The sequence below is a fragment of the Nycticebus coucang genome, chromosome 2 (assembly GCF_027406575.1).
Source record: "Nycticebus coucang isolate mNycCou1 chromosome 2, mNycCou1.pri, whole genome shotgun sequence".
In the NCBI taxonomy this organism is placed as follows: Eukaryota; Metazoa; Chordata; class Mammalia; order Primates; family Lorisidae; genus Nycticebus; species Nycticebus coucang.
Window position 1 is genome coordinate 80,427,315 of NC_069781.1, and position 17,763 is coordinate 80,445,077.

General features: G+C 41.1%; 1 protein-coding gene across 2 annotated transcripts in view; it reads left to right on the top strand.

Moving 5' to 3' along the window:
* Window positions 1-17,763, top strand: part of CFAP95 (cilia and flagella associated protein 95) — a 90,746-nt gene that overhangs the window by 15,743 nt on the left and 57,240 nt on the right. The window lies entirely within an intron of this gene.

The window sequence follows — 17,763 nt, forward strand, 5'->3', positions numbered from 1 at the left end:
ATTTTAATGAAGTTAATTATGATGTGCCTGGGGGATATCTTATTCGGGTTGAGTTGTGCTGGGGTTCTGAAACTGTCTGCTATCTGAATTTCAGAATCTCTTGGCATGTCTGGAAAATTCTCTTTCATAATTTCATGAAGAAGGGCCTCTGTGCCTTGCAAAGCCACTTCTTTGCTTTCAGGGATTCCAATAAGGTGGATATTAGCCTTCTTTGAATTATCCCAGAGCTCTCTGAGAGAATGATCCATTTTTGCTCTCAATTTCTCTTCCTCTTTGAGAGTTTGGGAACGTTCAAAAGCTTTGTCTTCAATGTCAGAAATCCTTTCTTCTGCTTGCTCCACTCTGTTACTGAGGAATTCTACTGTATTGAGGACTACAAATTCTTGCTTCAATGTATCAAAATCTTTGGTGGTTTTGTCTTTAAATTCGTTGAATTCTTGAGACTTTTGAATTTCTCCTCAAATTTCTAATTCCAACTTTTGAATTGCTCCTCGAATTTCTAATTCCAAATTTTCCTCCATTCTATTAATCTTGTTTGCAATCCAAATTCTGAATTTGATTTCTGACTTCTTGGCTATCTGTTTATGAATGGGATGTTCGGTTACATCTGCCATATCTTTCCTTGGGGGGGGGGGTTGATCTAATCTGGTTATTCATGTTACCAGAGTTTTTACACTGATTCTGCCCCATGATTTTTTTTTTTTTTTTTTTTTTTTGTAGAGACAGAGTCTCACCTTACCGCCTTCGAGCCCCATATACCGAGGGTGGCGGGTTCAAACCCAGCCCCGGCTGAACTGCAACCAAAAAATAGCTGGGCGTTGTGGCGGGCGCCTGTAATCCCAGCTGCTTGGGAGGCTGAGGCAGGAGAATCGCGGAAGCCCAAGAGCTAGAGGTTGCTGTGAGTCCTGTGTACATCATGGCACCCCATGATTATTTTATACTGTTTGACTTTCCCCTGGAGGTTTGCTGAGGACCCGTACAGTACTACGGCCTGAGAAACTGGGGACCTTTTTGGTGTGGTGGGGCTAAGTGGGTTTCCATCTGGTCTCTGTCCGACCCTAGTGAAACAATTATTCTGGGTTGAAGTCTCAGCTGTGGAGAAATACCAGCAATGAAGTCACCCTGCCCCCCACAGGCAACAATTGGAAAAGGAAAATCAAACCTTCCTACAACCACACACCCAGGCACCACTTGAATAGTCCTCGGGCAATTGTTTCAGTTCAAAAGGTCCAAAGCAATTGTCTCAGTCATCACCTGTCTCAGGTGGAAGAGTTTAAAAGTTCTCTGGCAACTAGATCGCAAGGGTCTTCTGACAACTCAAATATGACTTTCTCCGGTGCTCCGTGAGGTCAGGAGGACCCATCCAGCAAATTAATTAGTCTGAGAAGGTTGATGCCTCCTTCCCTACCTTGCACCTCTGTCACACTCAGTCACTGATAACCCCACAGGGCTGTGACCCAGTTGCCTCCAACGAGCAGATACTCCAGGGAATTGCCGCTGCTCTCTGCCTCTATCCAGCAGGGGGAGGTGAGGCCTGACAACCTTGGGCACTTGATGGAGGCTGGGGGTGTTCACTAAGTTCCAGCCTCACCCGTGATTGATGTTACTGACATAACAGAATAACTTTGTGGAATTTGTTTCTGTCCCAGCTAAATTCCCCTGCATAAGAGAGGCTGTGTTGAGTTCACAGAACCTGTGCCTCAGGCCCTATCTTGCTGCTACCTGGTAGTTTGTATTCACAGCATGGTTAACTGTCAGTTCTAGCCTCCTGCCCTCCTATGTCTAGGCTGATGATCCCCTGGGGCTGGGTGTGTCTTGGGCTCAGTAAAGTTGTCCTCTGTGTCAGCCCTGCCCTGGGAATCTGCTGGCACCGTGCATGCATTTTCTAGTCCCTGAGCTCCACTCAGGCCAGTACTGCCTTAGGCAAACCCTTTACTCGTGGGGTCTGTGTTTCCATCCCAGATCTGTTCCGCTGGTGGTTGCCATCTGAGAAGATGCCTGGCCTCCTCTGGTTGCCCAGAGAGACAGGGGGTGTGACTCCAGAATATCCAGGGGTGAGCCCTATTGTTGCGAAAAATGGCTGCTGCTCTGTGCCTTGGGGCACCACTGCTCCAGCGTGGTTCCCTCTGAGCCAACTGTCCCCTCCTCACTCCCGTCCTGCAGAATCAGCACTGACCAGCTGCAGTCCAGGCCCTGTCCACACCCCTTGAGAAATCACCCAAGAATCTGGACTCCTGGGGGACAGGCCTCCAGACCTCAGAGTGAGAGTGGAGGGGAGTGCTGTGAGCTCAGAACTGCAGGTAGAGAATATATACAGTTTTACATAGTTTTATGCCTGGCAGGAGAGCTCCATGGCACCCTAGTATGGGGGAAGTAGGTCCAGTTTTTAGAGGGTCTCTCCCATGGAGTATAATGGGAGGAGTTTCGAACTCTGCTCGTTTGTTTATGTGGTACTCTGAGCCGTTCTCATGGGAGAGGGGACTCCCGTCTGCTTGGTGATGGATTTTGTACCTTTTGTATTCTTGGGGTCGCAGCTTGCCTCAGCAGGATTGATGTTCTCTCTTGGCGCAGCTCAAATCCGTCAGGTTACTTGCTAAATTTCTGTCCTTTAACTCTCCTTCTGGATGGAAGCCTCTGTGGAAAGCTGGCTTCAGTCAACCATCTTGTCTCCCCCCCCCCACAAATAAGAATTTTTTCTCACTATAAAATCATCTGGGCCTAGTTCTGTTTTGAGGGATAACTCTTTGCTCTTTGACAGCTTTCTCTATTCTTACTTAGAAATTGTCTGTTTAGACTTCTTGCCACTACAGGGGGAAAGTTTGGGAAATAGTTTTCCACAGAAAGTTATGTATGTAACCAGCTTTTGAAATATATTTGCATAGAGTTATGAAAAGTAGTCTTTAATGATGCAAAATTTTTTTTGTCTGTTTTGATAGTTATACACATATCCTACTTTTAACAACTTTATTAAAATATATAATTCACATACTGTATACATCATCCTTTTAAAATGTACATAATTCAGTGGCTTTTAGTATTCACAGAGTTGTTCACATCCATCACCACAATCAATTTTTTTCTTTTCTGAGACACAGTCTCTCTCTATCACCAGGCTAGCATGCCATGGCCTCAGCCTAGCTCACAGCAACTTCAAACTCCTGGGTTCAAGCTACCATCTTGCCTCAGCCTCCTGAGCAGCTGGGACTATAGTCAGCACTACCATGCCTGGACAATTTTTCTATTTTTAGTAGAGATGGGGGTCTCACCCGGGTTCAGGCTGGTCTTAAACTCGTGAGCTCAAGTGATCCTCCTGCCTTTGCCTCCCAGAGTCCTAAGATTATAGGTGTGAGCTGTTGTGCCAGCACACAATCAATTTTAGAACATTTTATTACTTGCCAAAATAAATCCTGCTCCCCTTGGGTCTTACCCCTAAACTTTTCCAGCTTTCAGGCCCTGAGCCCTTGGCAACCACTAACAATTTTCTGTCTCAATAGATTTGCCTATTCTGGACATTTCACATAAATGGAATCATACAATATGTGGTTCTTTGTGACTTACATAATGTTTTCAGGGTTCCTCTGTGTTGTAGCTTTTGCCAGTATTTCATTTGCTTTAATTGCTTAATAATATTGCTTTGTATGAATATTATATTCCTCTTTTTTAATTGCATCTTCCTGCCCTTTTTCTTGATTTTTCAGATCAGAGTTTGTCTATTTTACTTGTTTATTTCTTGGTTCTACTCTTTTTCTGTTTCCTAACTCATTTAATTCTGCTTTTATCTGGAATTATTCTCCCATTCTGATTTCTTTTGGTTTGCCTGTTCTTCTTCTGTTTTTGAATCAGATGATTCATTTGTTTGCCTTGTTACATGTTTAGTGGTGTAAGTACTTAATGCTTTGAAGTTTTTCTGCAGTATTGCTTTAACTATATTCTGTGGATTCTTTTTATTTGTTTTAGTTTTGTAAAACCAGTGAGCACATGCAATTTTTATTTCAATCCACCAAGTATTTAAATGTAAATATCACTTCATAATCAGTTCCTTCAATGCCTTTACCTCTCATCACAGCCCAGGGACACTAACCCAGACATGGTGCTATCTGTAGTTCCATTTTATCTGGCTTGTGTTCTTTGTGCTTTCATGACTGGCTTTCTATTGCTTCGTACTCAAGAGGATACATTCAAATAGAAGGTGTAATACTTTGGTTTTTCTCACAACCTTATAATGTATGAAATTCTATTTTTTCTATACCTCTGTTTCTCTGATTTACATTGAATTATGTCTAAATGAGTTTATCTAAATCCATTGTTCCAGGTATACTTACGTCTTTAACCACGTCTTAACACATGTTGACACATGTTATGCAGAAGATATTTCATGTCATTGGCTATTATTCTGGTGACATGATCAAGAAGGCTTTTACAATATCCTACATTATCCTGTGTTGTAAAAATTGCAAAAGCTAATGCAAGTGCAAACACAAGTTAACTCACCATCGGTCAACATTATGGGATGAAAACACAAGATGTGATCCATCAACAACATGTTAAGCGGCTAGGAGCAGTGGCTCACGCCTGTAATTCCAGCGCTCTGGGAGGCCAACGCAGGTGGATTGCTTGAGCTCAGGGCTTTGAGACCAACCTGAGCAAAAGCAAGACCCCATCTCTACTAAAACATAAAAAACTGAGGCAAGAGGATTGCTTGAGTCCAGGAGTTGGAGGTTGCTGTGAGCTATGATGCCACGGCAACAGCTTGAGAGTCTGTCTCAAAACAGACAAACAAACAAACCAATGTGTTAAGCACCTTGGAGGAGCAGAATTTTTACCATGCAGTTATGGTTAACAACAGGAATAATTCCAGATAATAGGATGATAAAGTATAATAGAATTTTTAATAATTAATAGTAAAGTAGCAGAATGTTTCCACTATGATTTTTCTTTCTTTCATCATACAGAGTAAAAGACAAGCTCCAGCGCGGATTAAGTATGTGCTATACACACACCCACACACAACATATTGAACTCTGACTTCATGTTCTTTTCTTTTCAAGATAAGAGTCTCCCTCTGTTGTCCAGGCTGCAGTGCCATGGCTGCAGCCTAGCTCATAGCAACTTTAAATTCCCAGGCTCAAGTAATTCTCCTGCCTCATCCTCCTGAGTAGCTGGGACTACTGGTGTGCATCACCACACCCAGCTAATTTTTCTATTTTTAGTAGAAAACAGGTCTTGCTTTGCTCAGACTGTTCTTGAACTTCTGACCTTAAGTGATCCTCCTGCTTCACCCTCCCAGAGTGTTAGGATTATAGGTGTGAGCCACCACCTGCAGCCTCTGCTACCTGTTATTTTCATTTGTCTGTTTAGGGGTGTCTAGCCTGTGCCAGCATGAGCCACATGCTGATTGTGTGAGGACATTTTTTGCTTATCTGTGGTATCAGAGATCTCAAAAAGTATGCCAAGACCTCTTCCTGCTAATTAGCTTTTAACAATTTTTTTTTCTGATTAATATAAAGGTACATACAATTAGGTTACATTGTTTGCATTTGTTAGGTAGAATACAAGTTGTAGCTGAGCCTTTCCAATGTACTCAATACTAATATGAAACCAGTGGGTGATCAATTACATGCCCACAGAACAGAAAGATAATCAGCTTTTTATTTATCGTGTGGCTCAAGACAACTCATATTCTTTCAATGTGCAACCGAAAAGAGAAAAGGTTGGTCAGTCCTGGAATATTTTTGGCAAATTCAGCAATGTAAGTTTGTCTTGATCTTTTCCAAGAGTTGTTTGATAAAGTGTTTAAATATTTCTAGTTTGGAAAAGGATCTTTAAAAAAATGTTACTAATTGGGCGGCGCCTGTGGCTCAGTCGGTAGGGCGCCGGCCCCATATACCGAGGGTGGCGGGTTCAAACCTGGCCCCGGCCGAACTGCAACAAAAAAATAGCCGGGCGTTGTGGCGGGCGCCTGTAGTCCCAGCGACTCGGGAGGCTGAGGCAAGAGAATCGCTTAAGCCCAGGAGTTAGAGGTTGCTGTGAGCTGTGTGAGGCCACGGCACTCTACCGAGGGCCATAGAGTGAGACTCTGTCTCTACAAAAAAAAAAAAAAAAAAAAATAGCTGGGTATTGTGGCAGGCGCCTGTAGTCCCAGCTACTCGGGAGGCAGAACCAAGAGAATCGCTTAAGCCCAGGAGTTGGAGGTTGCTGTGAGCTGTGTGAGGCCACGGCACTCTACCGAGGGCCATAAAGTGAGACTCTGTCTCTACAAAAAAAAAAAAAAATGTTACTAATTTCTAGTTTTATTGCATGGTGATCACAGACTATTATTTATATTTTTCAACATATTAAATTTTTTTCTTATTTTTTATGGAAATCTAATGTGCATTTGAAGTTACATTCTTTAGGCAGGTCATCAAATATTGTTTTCACTCTTCTTTCTACATGCAGTCCATGTCCACCCACTTACCCAAGGAAGATGACCACAATTCTATCTAGTCACAGGCTAAAAGTCCAGAACTGCTCATGTTGTGTCATAATTTCTCTATCAAGTCTAGCTGTCTTTCCTGTAAAGCAAAAAGACAAATTATTTGTCCGTCCCCACATACCCAATATAGAACTGATCCCTGAACAACATAGGGGTTAGAGTTCTGGCCCTCTGCATAGTAAAAGATCTACATATAGCTTTTAATTCCCCCTGAGACTTAACTACTAATAGCCAACCTCCTGTTGATCAGAAGTCATACCGATAACATAATCGGTCAATTAGTACAGATTTTGTATGTGATACATATTATATACTGTAGTCTCACAATGAAGCAATCTAGAGAAAAGAAAATCATAAAGTATATTTACTATTCATTAAGTGGAAGTGGATCACCAAAAGGCCTTCATACACATCGTCCTTGTGATGAGGAGGCTGGGGGAGGGAGAGGAGAGGTTGGTAGAAGTGTTTCAGAGGGAGCACAGGTGTGAAAGGTAGAGAAGGTGGAAAGGGAGGCATGAGAGACAGGCACACTTGGTGTAATTTTATTGAAAAACCCCACATATAAGTGGACCTGAACAGTTCAAACCATGTTGTTCCAGGGTCACTTGTACAATGGTGGGACAGGGACATAATGACTGCTTATTAGCACACCTGCTCTGACAGAGGAAGGATGGTAGTGACAGAGCTGTCACTTGTCCTCAGTTGTTCCCAAACTCTGACAAGCAGATGTTGTTAGGGAGACCTACACTGGTGTCGGGGTCTTCTCTAATTAGACCCTGATTCTGCTGTCCGGGAGCAGCTTCCCTTTCCTGGTGCTCTCTGTGGTCCTTGGCTGTGCCCTGAGTATGATCTTTTCTCTCTCATTGTTCTCCCTGGCTTCTCCCACAGTGGTGTTGCAGCATTCCTCTGTGTTCAGCTCAATTTGTTCATTTTCTGCTCCCAGATGTTTGAGAGCCAAAGGCTATTTTAAATATTAAACTGTTAAAAGATTTTAAAATGCAGACCCCTGACTCATTGGGAAGCACTATACGATTTTTGAAAACCACGTTTCTTATTTATTTGAATCCAGTTAGTTCCTACTGTTAGTAACCTCAACTTCAATTCTTTCCACACAAACTCTCAGATTTGTTATATAGGCAGGCCTCGAGTTACACACATCTGACTGATGTGCAACTTGCACTTATGAATGGAGTCTATTATAAGTCCCCGAGTTACAAACATCCAACAGACATATGACTCACACTTATGAATGGAGGCTATTATAGGTAATAGTAAACAAATCTACGTAATCTATATCATTCTTAAATCATGGACTCCCTGTATTTCTTTTTCTCTTTAAAACACCCTGAATCTCCCTTTGAGATTGCTGTTGATATAGAAATCAGAAACCCTGGGATTTTCTGTTTGACCATTTTCTTAATCAGATAGATAATTGGTTGGTCAAACAAAGTTCATGAGAGCTTATTGTTTTGGACTAGCCTCCTACACTAGGCCCTCATAGACTAAACCACTAAGAATAGAGTCACCTGTGCTAAGTGTCAATGAACTTTAAAACAGGTGAATTATTTTTTTTAGAAAAAAACAGAAGAAAGCCCAGCGTGGGGGCTCACACCTGTAATCCTAGCCAAGGTGGGTGGATCACCTGGGCTCAGGAGTTTAAGACCAGCCTGAGCAAGTGTGAAACCCTGTCTCAAAAAAATAGCCGGGCCTGGTAGCAGGCACCTATAGTTCCTGCTGCTCAGGAGGCTGAGACAGGAGGATCACTTGACCCCAAGAGTCTGAGGTTACTGTAAGCTATGACTCCATAGCACCCTACCCAGGGCAACAGAGTGAGATTTTGTCTCAAATAAAAGAAGAAAAAAACAGGAGAATTCCAGTCAACCTCAGTAAGTGTATTAAGGAAGTCCCCTCTATTTTAACCCTGTAAAGAAAGTAACTTCTAAAATGACCAATCCACTTTTTGTTTTCAGTTTCTGCTTTTTTTCAGCCTTTTTCTGCCTATACCACAGCTCCTCTGCTCAGCTCATCATATTTCCTAGGGTAAGGTGTTGCCTGATTCTAAAATTGCAAATAAAAGCCAATTAGGTCTTTAAATTTGTGGTAATCTTGTCGTTTGACTGTTCTAATGCAACCTAATTTTCTGTGAGGGTCTGAGAGTTCATCTAATAGGATGAACTTTACCGAAAAGCTCAGTTTTGATAGACCTTTGTCTCAAAAAAGCTTCTCTCCGTTTTCTATCTTACTGTTTGGTGTCTAACAGTTGTGGGCTCTTCTAACATTTCAAGTCCTCAAATTTCTGGATCTCTCATTTCCCTTTAATTTCTTCTTGCAAATCAGCCAATGATTTCCTGAATTCACCTCATTCTCTTTTATCAATACATTGGCAAAAACAGCCAATGGTAATTCACACAAAGAACGAACTGTTTTTCGATCTCTTTTCCAGTCTCACTAGGTACATGATTTGATGACTTGCTTACTGTGCCTATCTAATGTTTGGCCTTTACAGTTTCCTGTTTTCTTCTGCCTGGCTTTTAGCCAATGCCATGTACTATAGATTTTTGTTATAGGCACTTACCCCATTTCTGGTACTAATCCCTATGTTAGACAAGTGTAGGCTTAATCTGTGATAACAAATAGCTCCCCAAATTGCAACTGCTTATCACATAGTGGTTTATTTCCCATTCAAACAAAGTCTGCTGTGGGTTTTTGGTGGGGAGTGGATGCTCTTCTCCACAGATATTCTGGGGCTCAGGCTGATTCAGGTTCCATCCTCTGGAAAGCCATTCATTCTTTGGCAGGAGAAGACAGAATGTATATGAGCTTTTCATTGTCTTAGCCTGGAAATGATACATGTTATTTATGCTTATCTTTATTTTATTGGCCAGAATTAACTGCAAGGGCTGGGAATTGTAACCTCTCATATTCCCAGGAAGGAAGCGTAATTGTGTTGGTGAGCACATTTCCCACATAGGAAATATTTTCTTGTAAAATCCCCCTCCTAAGGTGGGCTCTAGGGCTAGACTTTTGTCCCCCTATCCCTAAAGCTATTGCCCATATGTAATACCAGCGAATACCCCAAGAGCACTGATGTGCTTGGTATTTTGAAATTCTGCTTAACCTCTCTGGTTCCAGGGTTTCACCCCAAAATTGGTCGGGAGATTCTCCATCGAATTGTCAGCTCTTAAATACTTCTAATGTATCGGAATTTTAAAAACATGTTTTAGCTAACATTTTCCTTTGTTTTCAGTGAAAACTTTGATCAGCACAACCACAGGAAATGTGATGAGGATGACATTCTGAGAAGGGCCCCTCTGGGCAGCCTCATCACTGAGCCTGCTCCCCATGTCCTCTCTGTGTACTTCTTCCCCACTTGGCCTCCACAGGCTCAGTTTTGGCTGCTTTCGGTAGCCTTTGCACCTGTTATAATCTGGGAATTATAACTTCTGGTTTTGCCAAAAATAGAATTTGCTTTTAATTTTTCCTCTTTTTCTTTGCTCTTAATTTTTCCATTTCCTTTGCTACTTGTGAATAATTTCTAGAAAGAAAAGGGAAAAGTATTCATTTGCGTAGCTATGTTTAGAATGGAAGTCTGTTTTAATTCTAGATTCTATTCATAAAGAAAACCTTGTTTGTTTCTAACATAAATGCAACAAACTTTTCTGAAACCAAAGAACCTTGTAGTATCTACTCAATATGCATAGCTCATGGAATCACAGAAATGTGTATTAAAATGGGCCTTAAACTCACTTAATATAATCTCTCGAAGTTATTGGTTAAGCCAGTAATATTACGACCATACCGATAGGAGCTTACACAGGTTATCAGGTGTCTGTTTGCTTTTTATTTTGGCAAGGAGGAGCAGACTGATCTCCATGTTATTCCATGCCAGATAGAATGTCAAGGCGTTTTTTGGACTGTAATAATTACTAATGTATAATGTACTTTAAAAACTCCCTCTCTTGTCCCACTCTTCCAACACCCAAAGTGTTTGTAGACAGCTGATATATGCTGTTTCTGGAGGGGAGAATCAAACAAACCCCTGAGATGTATGGTAGGATTTGAAAATTACTGAGATCCAGTTGTCTCAACATAGGGTAATAGAATTTCTTTATCTTGGGGTAACCAGGACAGTTCTGTTTTTCACCATTTCTGGTATACTAAGGATTTTATTTCCCTCTCAAAGTGGCCCAGGTAGGATAATCAATTCTAACATCACCCTAGTTAATGCATATTCCATCAGCTGTTTTCAAAGCCATGTGTTTGGCAGTTAACCAGACCAACAACAGTAATTTAACACTGAAACAGCCAGACAGACAAAGCCTCTGACTGCTGTATTCCTTTTTGTATCCTTCCAATATTCTCCAGAGGGCCTCGTGTTTTGGGAGATTTTCTGTGAAGAAAATTCATAATAATGATTGGTTTTATTTGCGTGTCACTCAGTGTATGTCGATGAAGAAAATTACTTCACTTACCTGCACTCCACCTTCTGAGTACAGTTAAACCTTAAATTCTGTAGTTTCCTGGTTCTAGATGTACGCATCATACACAGTCTGAGACATGTTGAGAAACAATGTCCCTCTTCATCAGTCTGAAATTTCATCATTTCCCCTCCGAACATAAGATTTTCTTTATGATTCTGCAAATACATCTAAAGTCTTCATTTGTCAGTTTGATGGATATGCCACCAAATAACACTACCTCGGCATGGAAATCATTTGCCCATGAAATATTTAAAGAGGATCGTCAGATGTCTCTTTGCAGTCTTTGATTCTATTGGTTTTATGTTTGTAATGTGTTAGAGAGTAGAGCTGACTCTCAAGGGTAATTTTCTTTTAAAGTTCAAGATAGCTGATTATAAAACCTTTTATAAATTATAAAAGGGTATATTTCTCTTCTCATTTGGGCTAGATTTACATCAGGAAATACAACAGCTCACAGCATCGTTGTGAACTACATTAATAATTCTAAAATTTTAAATTAATATATTCTGACATCTGGAATCTTATCTAAAGATTTAAAATATCTTTCAAATCTGCAAAGAAAGTGTCTCCTCTTAAGTAACCAGAAGCTAGAATTCAGCTCAGATTTTCATTGTTCTTATGTCAGATATTGCTCAGATTCAACCCCCTTTGCAATCAGTGTTATGCATATGTATGTCAAGAGTTTTCCATTCAGCAAGTAGAAATTTAATTCCTCTGGAGACAAGTTAGTGCTGCAAAGGACTAGCATCTCTATATGCATAATCACTCCCTCTTTATGTGTGCTTTTGTAGACTGAGCTGGGATACTCTTTTTATGGACACGTTTGAAAGCTTTTGCTTTCAGCATTTATATTAAGGTGACAGTAACAGAATGTAAGAACATTCATTTAATCAATCAATCACTTAAGATTTAATGAGCATTTGCAATGTGTCACACTGTGGTAGGTACTGAGATCACAAAGACGAATAAATATAGTCCCTGCCTCTGATAAGCTCTCAGTCTAAGGAGAAGTCAGTTACATTAACGGATAATTATAAAACTTCCTGAATGGTGGGGCAGTGATAAGGAGGCTGGTTTCTTTGTAGACTGTCACTTTGTTTCCTCCATATAAACACATGACCACATAAACCCTAAAGTGAACCTGCTCTCTTTTCCAGAGAGGAGGATTCTATGACTCAGCCGTATTCTGTCCTTCCCTGACAGGGAACTGGGTCCCCTGGCCTGGGACAGCCTGAGGGAGCTACAGGTCCCTGCTTGACCCATGGCTCTGGACTTGAGTTTGTTCAGTTCTGCAACTCACTGGGGAATTGTACGGTTTACTCAAGGGAGGCTCACGGATCTGATTGGATGTAGAATTACTCAATTATTTGGATGAGACTCTCAAGCTCTCAGAGGCTCCTAAAAACAGATTCAGCAGGTCCCTTTGATGAGTGCCTGGCTTGGAAATCTGCTAGGATAGGAAGAACAGGAGGATCTGGAGGTTTGAAGTGACTGTAGGGTTTGGTGGCCAGAGCTGCATACCAATGGGTGAGCTGAGCGTGTGTCCAGACCAGGCCCTGCTTGTGCTGGCCTTTGTGCTGATGGACCCTAACCCTCTGTAAGTCATTCCAAGTAGCTTTTTGGACAACAAGGTCATAGATTAAAGCTCCTTTTTATACAGTTTGCAGCTCCAATTCTGTCTTGTCAGCTCTCTCCCCATTTCTAATTCTATCCATAGTGTTAAGAGACAATATTACAACAAATTTAGTAAGACCTAGTTGGCTTTTATTTGTGATTCTGGAATCTGGCAGCACTTTATTTTATGAAATAGGATGAGTATTCCCTTAAAATGAACAAAGAAAAGGGCTAAAGAAAGTAGAAACAGATGTAAAAAGCAATTGGTTATTTCAAAAATTACTTTCCTGATAGGATTAGAAGATTTTTTTTTTTTTTTTTTTTTTTTTTTGCAGTTTCTTGGCTGGGGCTGGGTTTGAAACCTCCACCTCCAGCATATGGGGCCAGCATCCTACCCCTTTGAGCCACAGGCACCACTCTCCTGATAGGATTAGAACTAAAGGGACTTCTTTATTATGCTAAGGTAGGCTGCAAGCTCCTATTTTTCTTTTTTATTTCATTTTCTTTTTTGGTTGTTTTTTGAACTGGCCCATTTCAAAATTCAGTTTGATTATATGGCCCTTTGCACAAGTGACTCCATCGTGGGTGGCCTGATCTGCTGGAGCCTAATGCAGGAGGTGAATCCACAACAATGGCCTCCCATAAACTTCAACAATTATTGTACTATTTTTATTCCAGAGAGTAGAGAAAACAAGTTTCATTAACCTGTAATTAGGGATGTGTCACATGAGGATTTCCCATATAAAGAAATAGCCATGGCATTCACCTCTGGGCTTGACAGAGCAGGGTCCTCAGCAGAAGCAAGTCAGAACATTCTGGCCCTGCTGGCAGGAAGCCTGGTGGGCCTTCCACCCAGCAAGGTGGTAAGCCTGTACTCGCCTGCATGGCTCAAAGACAGCTCTTCCTGTAGTCACAGCAAGGAATACTTACATTGAAGTGTCTCTTTCACCTTAAACTGACTGCTGAACAGATCCTGTTAAATTCATGTCTGGGCAAATTAATATCTGCAAAAAAACAGGCTGTAGACTAGACCAGTAGTCTAGGGTAATGTTTTTGCTAATCCAAGGTGATACATAAACTGTAAAGACAATGTGGCAAATTTTTTCATTCATCACTAAGTATATTCAGTTTGAAAGACAATGAGGTGGTTTTACTGACTTATGGTGTTAGAGGTCTTCTTATTCAAGCAGATAGATGATGATCATGAAAACAAAAGGTTGACAACCAACAAAAGTGGCTTGGTCCCATCCATTTTGGGGGAAAGTTGGGTTGCTCCAGGAAGCACTTAGGTTTGGGAACTATTGATCTAAGAGTCTGGGATGCAGCTGTTTTCCAGAACTTTCTCAACCTCAGCACTATTGACATTTCAAGCAGGATATTTCTTCGTGGTGGGGGCTCTCCTGTGCACTGTGGAATGTTCATCACCCTCTACCTTGGCCTCTACCCTGAGATGCCAGTGACACTTTCCTCTCTAGTGTAGTAATAACCACCAGTGTCTCCAGGCACTGCCAAATGTCTGCTTTGTCTGTGGAGGTGGTGGCTGGGGGCACAAATTGACCCTTCCTCCAACTAGATTGGTGAGAACCGCTGGTGTAGAGCCTCATTTTCCTCACTATCTAGATTTATTTATAGCCATCAAACAATTTGACATTTGTTGCAATGAAAAATTCTCTATGAGAAAAGGAATGAATATAATAAAATTTAGAATGCCTCCACAGCAGTAACTTTCAAAGTCTTTGACCACAACTTCCAGTAAAAAAAAAAAAAAAAGCCACATATTATTCCTTGATTCTTTATATATATATATATTTTTTTGGTATCACAAAGTGCTATACAGCTTAATTAGTTTTGACAAAGTATTTAGATAGATGCAATATTACACATAAACATAGTTTACATTTACATATCACTTTTCAGTTAGGATTCTTATTCCATTGACTCATTTACATCTTTACTGTGTGACTCCAAGTTAATCTCAGGGACTCTGAAGCACAGGCCAACCATCTGACATATAATATCAGGGAATTAACTTGCCCTCCTGTTTGGTTTAAAATAATGCCCTCATTATTTTAATATATATATTAATATATCATAAATTTGTATCATGTATACATTTATTTTCATTTTTTATTTTATTTTTTTTGAGATAGAGTTTCACTTTGTCACCCTTGGTAAAGTGCTGTGGTGTCATAGCAACCTCCAACTCTTGGGCTCAAATGATCCTCTTTCTTCAGCCTCCCAAGTAGCTGAGACTATAGGCAGAATGCCAAGCTATTTTTAGAGACAGGGTCTTGCTCTTGCTCAGGCTGATCTCAAACTCCTGAGCTCACACAATCCACCTGCCTCACCCTCCCAGAGTGCTGGGGTTACAGGCATGAGCCACTGTGCCTGGCCCTATATTTTATAGATTTAGTAAATAAATTTTATATTTTCTTTTGTATTATATAGTTTATATATTTACATAGCATGTCTTATACATTTTATAATTTTTAAACATATTTCTCTCTGTTAGGCTGGCAACCTCTTGGAAGTAAGAGCAGATGTTTTGTGGCTGTGAATCTCTCAGAGCCTGGCAGGCTGAGGGCACACCATCTGTGGGCAGATGACAGGCATGAGGAATTGCCAATTATATTAGTACAAAAAAATGAACAAAAAAATTGCATTAGCTCAGTTTCCCAAAGAAACACCTTCATTACTGATTCATGTTGTTAATGCTAGGCTTTTGGCTGCTTTCTAAGGTTTCTATAAGAAAAGGAACATATCTGCATCTTTATATGAATCTAGTTATAATAAACCTTCGAATATATGATAGGATAATCAGGATCACATACTCACTTTAAAGGACCCTAAATATCTTTCCCTTTATAGGCCCCTTCCTCCATAAAAAAAACGTTAAAAATGATCGTTTATGATTGATGGTATAAAGACAGGTATAATGCAAACTAGATTATATATACAGTAGAACCTCTATAAGTTGATCAGACAAGGAATTGTAGCAAACTGGTCAATATACAGAGGTAGTCACCATAAGGAACAAGGCCTGCTGTATTGATACGTATTTGTAGTGCATGTCTGGCCTGTGAAAATTAGATCAACTAAAGGAGGTGGTCAGTGTAGGGAGGTGGTCAACTATGGAGTTCCATTGCATTTTTTTCTGATTTAAAAATAATTAAAATATTCTGCCAACATCTGAAGGTATTGTGCCCCCTGCATTGTCTAATAAAGAGAAGCTGGGGAGCTGATACATGGAAATATTTACTGATACTTCCCCCCTTCATTCGTAGCTCATACGGAGGTACTGTGGTTTATTGTTTCTGGGAAGAATGACCCAGCAGGCAACAAAAGAACCAGTTTCACTGATTGGGAGTTCAAAACTTTGAATCTTAGCATGAGCCCTATAGATTTGGAAGAATAGATGAAGAGCCAGGCGACCCTGGCCCATTCTAAAGGAAGAATTCATGGACAGAGAAAGAAGAGCAGAGGAGAAGCTGAGAATATTAAGGTCTATCTGGGATCCTGAATTTGAATTAAGTTTTTGGAAATACTGGAGTCATTGCTTCTTCCTTTCCCTCTTATTCCCAGTGTAATGTCCACAGAACTGTCGAAGGGTGGGCTGGCTTCCTGTGTCCCTAAATCCAGTGTGCTAGGGGGTTGAAACACTTTTTGCTTGGTGAGTCAGGCAAATAACCCAGGGATAATGTCTGAGTTTCCAGGAACTTTGGGTGGAAACGGACCTGTGAAGGTTTTTTGTGGGCTACAGAGTGGCACCCTTATGGCAGAACGTCCATCTACCTGGGAGTCCGTGTGGCAAGCAGGAGGGCAGAGACCTGCATGAATCCATAGTGGAAGACCTGAGGGGAATGAGGATATTTTTGCAGATGCAAGCCATAAACAACAACACAGGTGGATTCTTGGCATCATGGTTCCCAGTGAACCTCTGAAAGCTGGAAGAAATCCACAATTGACCAATATTCAGGCTTTTCCACCTGGAAAAATGAGAGTTTGGAAGATAAATTAAGTTCAATTATGGAAAAATAAAATTGTAATTGTTCCATGCCAGATTTTGAAGCCCAAGTAGTATTTGCTATGCATAGATATTTATAGTACCTTGTATTATAGCATGTGAAAGATCATCTGCTTTCACTTTTTCATTTTAATTATTAAAATCTTAAGATTGCTATTTTTCCATCGTTGTTTTATACATATGAAAATGGAAGCAAAGAAAGGTTAAGTGACTTGTTCAAGTTCACACAGCCAGGATCTGGCTGAGCAATGATTCAAACTCAGGGCTGCAGTCACACTACGACTCCCAGTTCCTGACATTATCCAATATTCCCCCTAAAGACTTCAGCGAGAGCTTCCCGTCAGTCTCCCATAACACCCTTGTAGGTTACCAAAAAGCGCTTAGTGTTTTGCAACTCGATGCTCAGATTGAGGAGGGAAGAGGGCTTGTGTGTGTGTGCAAGGCACTGCCTGCCACTGCCCCGGGCTCCCCTGCCGCTGGGTGCTACTACAGAGCTCTGTTCTCGCACTTAGAGGTGGGGAGAGAGGTCTGTTCTAGAAATGCAGGGCAGAGGCTGAGGCCCCACTGGGTCAGGGGTAAGGTGGAGGTCACATCTTGAAGGGCCTCATGGCTTGGATGCTGGCTCCTTATCAGGTTAAGGAAAGCCATCCTGCTTCCACAGCCTTGTACACACATTTACCTCATTGTATGTTTTTTTATGTGCGTTTCTGTCCAGACTGTAAGCAACGAGGGAATGCATCAGACCTGCTTCTTGTTGCATCCCCTGCACCCAGCCAGAATGTCTGGCATGTTATAGGTACTGAAACTATTTGCTGAATGAACAAACAGATGGATAGATGAATTCTTGGGTACTTAAGTTTCCGTTAAACGATCCTAGCCCTGTATCCTCAAAGCAAGGCTCCTTGTAAGAGGTGCTTGGCCTCAGCTTTATTTCACCCCAGAAAGCTCTACAAAAAGCAGCTACCTCTGTTGCCAGCCTCTTCACTTCCTTTTTCCTCCCCTGTCCTCAAATCTCTCCTTGCTTATTATTCCTACCCACCCTCGTAGGCAAGATGCTTGGAATATTTTTTTCTCTTCCATTTACATTTTTTAGAATTATTTTTTTTTCCAGCTTATTTTTAACGTCAGCTTCTTTTATTCCCTCTTTAGAAGCAGAAGGCACAGGTTAT